Raw genomic sequence first — 6,000 nt, forward strand, 5'->3', positions numbered from 1 at the left:
TTGTAAACTACTCCTGTCACTGTCTGACTGTTAATTGTTGCTTGGTTTTAGATTTTTCCTGTCTTTACCCTCAGGAGAACATAAAAAACCTCACATACCACAGTAAATAGACAACAATGTGAGCTGTTTATGTACTTGGGCAGGTTTTTTAGTTCTAAAAACAAAAATTATCTTCTATCAAAAAGGAACTTAAGCACTTAAATAAAACATATTTATTTATTTCAGTTTTATAAATTCAAACATTAAGATTCAATTTTTTAGAAACTAAATTGCCAAACAATAAGACTAACGTTATAGTTAGCATTAGCTGTTAGCATTTGCAATCAGTAAAGTAAGAGATTAACTTTGTTAATGAGTGTACTTCATTTTCAAAGTAAAACTTAAGTGTAATAAAAACAAAAAATACCTTTTAGTGGAGAATTACAATCAGTTAAACACTCTTAGCTAAGTGCTAACTAACTGGCACTTAACCATACGTGTTAGCTAGTAAGCTAACATGAATGCATTGGGAATACACTATCTAATGTCCAAAAAGTATCACTATACAACAGAAAAACATACGTTTATATTTGATAATGTTCCTTATAAAAATGTTTAGGGTATTGCTAACTTTACAGTTAGCATTAGCTGTCCTTATTGTTAAAGATTTTCTGTCTGCTGATGCGATTGAATCATTTTTTCAAAATAAATTTACTGTATTTTCAATGGGAGATATGTCCGAGACAAAACAATTCAGTCCATTTAACATTTTGTTTATAATGATCCAATTTTTATGAAAATGCTAATCCACAATTAGCAAGCATGTCAGTTAGCAAGAAATATTTGCAAATGCAGCTATTTCTCTGCTTTTCAGAATGTGCAATGTATAATTTTGACATGAAAACAAATACATTTCTAGTTGAAAATCAGCACATTGATTCTACTGGAATAAAACAATGTCCCAAAATAAACAACATTTAAGCTAATGCTAATGTTAGCATTAGCAGTTTATACAGTAATGGTTGAATGTGTCTGATTCTCAAATGATGCCTAATTATGGAGTTAGTTTATTGCAAATGGAAAACAACAGTTTGAGTCAATTTAAAGTTAAATAATGTTTTAGTCGAGAATAACTAACCAGTTTTTATACAACGGCTAATCCGATATTAACTAGCTAGTCCGCTAGCACACAAGTACATCTTCTACCCTGCATATTATTTAACCTTTAGTTTCAAGTTCCTGATAATCAAGAGATAATTTTAGCTAAAAAAATATATTTTTTTAGCAAAGACTGTAAATTTTTACGTTCATCCCCTGCTAAACATAAATGTAAATGACATACTGAATACTCCATTAATTAATATTTCAATCCATCAAGGCCACAATAATTTCACTTATGAACTTGTATTGTCAAATATTAGTTAAAGGGATTCAAAATGGTAGGAATTTTTTTTTAAATCCTATATTAGCTATAAGCTATTACTATAAGTTTATTTTTGTTGCAGTTTTATTTAGAGAAACTGTTTCTGCTGTAATACGTTTCTGAATGTAATTTCAGCAACAATAACCATCTGATTTCTGTGCTTATTGTTTATTAACTGCTCATATTTTTGTCATGTTGATGTTTCTCCTGTGACTTCTGCAGTGCTTGGGATAGTTACACAAACAAAAGAGAAAATGAGTGAGAAATTTCTATATTTTTACTGAAAACCAAGCGAGTATTGACAGATTTATACGAGAAAACCTACCACTTGTGATGGGTAGCATATCAGAATTCAGTTTTACTGTTTAGAAAGTATCAATAAAGTGGGAATGTACCGAGTTCATGTGTGGATTCCGGTTTTAATTTCCATCCAAAACCGTGTGTGTTGAAGCTCTTGCTCTACCTGTGGCAGGACAAACAATTGCAAAACTAATACCTAGGGATTATTTAGTTGCAAATATTTCCAAATCCCTGCCAAAACCCCCCCAAAATCTCTTAATCTTCTGTTCACAAGATCAAAAACATGCAGCTTGTAGGTTTCATTTGAAGTTGTAAAATAGCAATTTCCTCTGACCTTATGTCCAAATTTAAGCTCAGATATTTCCTTTTTTCGTGCTGCACCAGCAAATGTATTTGAGTTGCATCACTGCACATGTTTCGTTCTCCTCACCGACTAATAGCTCTTGTTATTCTGCTCACCAGGTGTCTTTTTCAATCACTAGCAACAATGAGAGTGAAACCTCCTCTTATTGTCGTTCTGTCAGGGTTCATCGCCATGCAGATGGTTTTTACGTCTCCGCACATAAAACCGCTTCCCCCAAGCAAAAACACCCAGAGATGAAGTTGTTGCCGCTCATGAATCCCCTCTCCTTCACACACACACACACACACACACACACACACACACACACACACACAGAGAGAGAGAGAGTTTGATGGACTTAATTAAAGCAGATAATTATTCTGGCTCAGAGGACGGGCCACCTTCACAGCCGTCCTTCGCCTCTCGTGACTCACCCTCCACATTCCTGCTTGTCTCCTGGAGACAGTTTGAAACTAAACAGCGACTCTGTCTGGATTTAACTTTGTTGTTGGATTTATTTTGTAATCTAACCCAAAAATAATCCCTCATTTCTTTAGATTAACCTTCTAAACGTCCATTTTTCTTTGAAACATCTTTATAAAAGTTTTATTCTTTTGTCTCATTTCAGAGGAATGTTGTAGTTCAGAAGTTAGTCAAGCATAAAGAGAAGAGTTTTTGGGTGATGTGGCTTAATTAAAATAAAAATATGATCTAAATTTTTTTTTTCTCAAAAAAATTATTTCAATCATGTGAGTTGGTTTAAAAGTCAGGGGGGGGGAAAGAACCCAAGAAGTGCATTAGTGGAAAAATAAAAAGATTTTCCAACAATTTTAATCTTCAAAAACAAAAACATTTATTATTTGATCAAATTGATTTGTCATCCATCCTACATTAAAATGATTCCAAAAGAATCAATCCTAAATTCTCTCCTAAACTCTCCTTTGCAGCTGCAACATCTAAAATTGGATTTTTATTTTTAGTTTTATTTAATTTCAAAATGCCAAAAACTGCAGAAGTCCCTCAGACTTTTAAAGAGAAAAATGCCCAGAGCTTTATTTTTATTTAGAAGGACAAACATACACCCAAAGACACAAAGGATCGTTAAGACTATGTGTTAAAAAGGCCTAGTCAAAGTCCAGACCTGTACTAGATGTTTTCAATTCAATCTGATGGAACTGGAGGCTGTAGACCAGGGGTGTCCAAAGTGGGTCCTCGAGGGCCGGCATCCTGCATGTTTTAGTTCTCTCCCTGGTTTTACACACCTGCATCAAATGATGGCTCATTAGAGGCCTAAGCAGAACATTGACTTGATGAGGAGGTTGTTGCTACCACTAGGGAGAGAACTAAAACCTGCAGGATGCCGGCCCTCGAGGACCCACTTTGGACACCCCTGCTGTAGACGTTCAAACTTTAAGGTTTCTGGAACATTTTTATCTTAAATCTTTAAGATACTTGAAGATTTTTCTGCTTTTACACATTTATAGGGATTTTTTTAAATAATCCAGCAGCAGCGGCTCAGACTGTTTTTACCACCTGCATATAACAAAAACACAACAGAAACACATCCTGTGTGCAGATCAGAGGGAGAAAACATAATTTCCCTCCTTCCATTAATTAATTCAAGCAGCTTTTGAAAATGCAGAGCAGGTGCTGAGATGAAAAGCTCGGGGACAAGCGGGTCACCGGGTTTCATCTGCAGCTTTTCTGTCCTGGAAGGAGAAAAGAAAAGAAAAGAAAAACCTAAACCTTCATCTGCTGCTCCTCGCGCCTCCAGCAGCGCCGCAGACCTTCAGAAGATTATCTCCACTTCCTGTCCGCCTCCTGGCGCCTCCATGGATGAAATGTTCGCTCCTCTCCCGGAGACCCGACTCTGCAGAGGTTAAATTCTTCCTCTCTGATGGAGGCGCTTGAATCGTTTTGGGCTCAAATTGAGTTGCGATCTTAATAATTCAGCGTCCGTGTTTCTAATTTACTTCATTGATCAGGAGAGGAGTCGATGCTGGAGGACAATCGGTGATGACTCAGGTTGTTGCTGCTGCTCAGGGACTTATTCTGCATAACAAGGCCTTTTTGTTTCAGCCCTTTTATTGGATAATCAAACAAAAAAGCTGGAGCTAGTGGAAAAAATAAATGTGATCTAAATTCATTAGTAGATTAATTACATCATTAAATAAAGATTTTCTTGCAGCTGTATCATCATCTTTGCTGAGAAATATTCAAATAAATCCTATAATTTGATTTAATAATCTCCTCTATCCATCATTATGGCATCTTATCCCCAACTCCCAACATCTTTCCAACCGAACGACCAAATAAACATTTAAAGAGGAAAAGCAAAAGCAAATGAGGTGGATTAGTAGAGCTAGCTAACAACTGATGGTGCCATCAGGATATGTTACTGTGGAGTATCGAATCTGTTGCCCAGCTCATTTAGCTGTTAGCATGTCAAAACAGGCTTCAGTCAGAGGCCTCTTCAGATTCCTTGTGATACTGACTGTTATAGCATCAACAATCATCATGAAACATTTTATTTTCCTTCAGGATAAATAAAGTCATTTTGAATTTAATTGAATTATATTTTGATTGTGTTTGTGGCAGAAAAGCTCAGATTTTGGTCTGAAGCTCGTTGCCATGGTTACTGCTACACCCTCAGACTTTTAGGAAAAACATTTCTCTTGTCAACACTTTAATTTCTGGTTTTATCTGCAACCATTTAAAGAATAAGAAAAGGTTTTGCTCAGTATTTATTTTTAATCCTTTACATTCTCAACTAGATGTTGTTCAGACTTTGACCACCAGATGGCAGTAAAGTGATTCCTCTAATATAGCTTGTATGTGTAAAATAAGCATCAGCAGACATCTGAACTCAGAGATTCTGTAGCAATATTTTAGATTTACTGCAGATAACGGAATAAAGATGCAACTAAATACCTCAAATAGTTACAACTATAAGTTCTGTTGTAATTTAATTGTTGATCTGACTCAGAAATAGTAGATTCTGATGATTATATCTCATATTAACAAAGCACATTGGAATTAAATGTCATGTTCTCATGCTTTGAAGAGTAGCCAAGAGAAACATGTCATATTTAAACCCCCATGTAACTAGAATCCATGGATTACTAAAGTTCATTAACTTAAAACTACTTTTCAAGAATTTCAAAATAATTTTCCAGAAATGCAAAAATGATAATATATATATATATGTGTGTGTGTGTGTGTGTGTGTGTGTCTCAGATCAACATTAGATGAAAACACGGATGGAAGCAGTCAGATTTTATAGAGAAAACTGAAGAGGCGACAGTGCTGCCATCTGGTGGCGCTCTGCTAGAACAGCATGGAAGTACCATTTCAGAACAATAAACTATAAAATGTAGACTAGATAACGTTAAATTGTTGTGATTTTCTAATATTTCAGTTAGATTTTTAATTTAATGGTGTTAACAACAGGAAGTCACAATTACGAGTTTTAAAGTAATTACAAAATGAAGTCAATATTTTTATTTTCAAACTTTTAATTTCGATTTTAAAGCTCATAATTATGAGATTGAAGGTAGATATTTCGACTCTCACATTTATAATATTGAGATATAAAATTATAACTAAAATATTCAAACTAATATGTTTATGAGATAGAAAGTCACGCTGTTTGTAAGGAGTCTTGCTCCAATTTTTCTACTTTTTATTTATTATTTTTATTTCAGAAACCAAAATTTGTTTCTGAAAAGAAAAGTGCAAAACTTCAATTCTGTCACATGAAAAATATTGTTGTTCTTTTGTTATTGTAACATTTTCAGCATTAAAGACGAAATTTCTAAAAACAAATCTAAGATACTTAATATATATAATTTACACAAGCTGTTTATAAATAAAAATATTTCATTTCGCTGTATCAAACTAAACATTTAAATGTATAGTTGTTTATACAATACACTTGTAATTGCTAGTATTGGAC

The sequence above is a fragment of the Poecilia reticulata genome, linkage group LG2 (assembly GCF_000633615.1).
Source record: "Poecilia reticulata strain Guanapo linkage group LG2, Guppy_female_1.0+MT, whole genome shotgun sequence".
Lineage (NCBI taxonomy): Eukaryota > Metazoa > Chordata > Actinopteri > Cyprinodontiformes > Poeciliidae > Poecilia > Poecilia reticulata.